Source organism: Fukomys damarensis, unplaced genomic scaffold (genome assembly GCF_012274545.1).
Source record: "Fukomys damarensis isolate Sample0158 unplaced genomic scaffold, DMR_v1.0_HiC HiC_scaffold_38, whole genome shotgun sequence".
Lineage (NCBI taxonomy): Eukaryota > Metazoa > Chordata > Mammalia > Rodentia > Bathyergidae > Fukomys > Fukomys damarensis.
This window is the reverse complement of record NW_022900950.1, coordinates 72161379-72163313: the sequence shown is the minus strand read 5'-3', so window position 1 is coordinate 72163313 and position 1935 is coordinate 72161379. Positions and strand designations below refer to the sequence as shown.

The 1935-nt window shown below is 54.1% G+C and overlaps 1 pseudogene; it reads right to left on the bottom strand.

Annotated features, from left to right (window-relative positions):
• Positions 1-643: 643 nt before the first annotated feature.
• On the bottom strand, positions 644-1633 carry LOC104868123 (annotated as a pseudogene).
• Positions 1634-1935: the final 302 nt, after the last annotated feature.

Here is a 1935-nt window from a genome sequence, read left to right as displayed (position 1 = left end):
TGTTAAAACGCCTCTCCAGAGCCTCTTAATACATTGCAAAGCTCGTAAACAAGGTTGCCCTTTCCAGAGGGCGTGTGCTCTGGGATCTCGCCTGCCTCCTCAGACTCTGGCCAGGCCGGGGTGCCCCACCCAGCTATGCCAGAGGACTGAGGCCTGGGCTTTGCTGAAACGCTACAACCTGACAAGTTTCCGCGGGAGAAACCACGGGGAGCAATCTCTCCGGGAAGTAATTCTCTAGGGGAAGAAACAACACCGAAGCAACACTGAAGATACGTTGCTCAGAAGTTAATGTGGCTCTATTACCAAATTATAGTTCTTCAGGGAACTGCAACTCGCTTTAAATTGGATGTGGGGCGGCTCATCAGACTAAATAGTTTGCGTATGGGACACACCTTAAAAAGAAAAGCACAGACGGCAGAATGTCCTTAATTTTGGGGAGGATGCCTTCCGACTTGGGGAAGGGGGAAGGCATTTCGGCTGTGATGCCGGATCGTGACGCTTCCAGCTCGTCCTCGTGTCTCCTCCGTGCTGCACAGGACCGGATGGATGGCAGGGCCTGCTCTGCCTGCTGCCCACAGCGTGGCCCTCTGGGAGGTGGTCACAGGGTCCGGCCCGCAGCGCCCCTGAGGCTCCTGAGTGTGGATCAGCTCAGCAGGTCAAAAGTCTGCAGACGCCGGGTGGAACAGCAGCAGGCCACAAAGCTTACCTGTGTCCTCCCCTGGCGTAGCCCTACCATGGGCGTCTCTCTCAAGGGGAAGAGTTTGGGGTATGGTATGGTAAACATGGGCTCAGGACCCCGCGGACAGTGCCCCAAGGGGCAGGGCAGCAGCTCCAGACAGGAAGTGCCTGTCTTCAAGGAAGCCCGCTGTGGTGGAGGCAGCACTTGGTCGCTCGGTCCCGTGGCCTCACCTGGGATGGTCACCTGTCGCAGTGGAAAGGAGAGCAGCTTTGCCATCCCCCCACACCTGGATGGGGGCCCCGCGGCCACTGCACCCCACAACCATCATGCAGGTAAGACGGCAGCCCTTTCCGGTGAACGTGGCTATCCGTGTAGTTCTCGAGATCGACCTCGGTCGAGGGGCTGCAATGTGAGACGGTCTCCAGCCACAGAGAGAGCTCGCTGAGGCCGGGCAGCTGGCACAACGCACAGCCCTTGGTGATCCGCGGTGAGGTACTGCGGGGAAAGGCGCAGGTGAAGCCTCTCGGGAAAGTTAGCAGAGACTTGGTCAGAATCCCTGGGTCTGCAGCTCCTTCCAGTCGCGGACCTCCGGAGGCAGGGATTGCAGCTGGTTGTGAGCTAATCCAAGATGACCAATTTCCGGGCAAACAAATGCTAAGGCCTTGTCACTGAGATCCAGACCCTGGAGTTTCACAAGGGACCCAATAGCTTCCGGGACCACAGCTATGTTGTTTGAGGGAAAGTATAGTTCCGCAAGGTTTGGGCGCTTCTGAGCAAGGTTTTCTGGCAAGGTCGTAGGGAGTTCCTTTACATAGAGAGTCTCTTCAAGTACTGCGGTCTTTCACCTCTCACCGATTCCAGTGGGAAAAGGTGCAGGTTTCTATAGTTTAAGAACAAATTCTTGTGCTCTTCAAGCCTTCCCACAGAAATCGTCTTGCAAAGTACGGAAGCCATGAATGATGGACATATTCCGTCAGGCCTTCTGGAGCGCTATATCTTATCTTAGCAAAACCCGTCCATTGTTGGGCACTGGGCCCAGCCGGCGCTGGACAGGCAATCAGGAGCGTCAAATAATGTTTTATGGGACGATTGTTTGAAGACTGACAGAAATTTTGAGAGAATTATCCAGAACAGAATACAACACATTTTATTAAAAATTTTCCTTTCAAAAGAAGACCCTACATTTTTTTTTAAAAAACCAGGGATCAAACTAGGGACCTTGAACTTGTGAGGCACAGCCGAAGCACTGAGCTAAA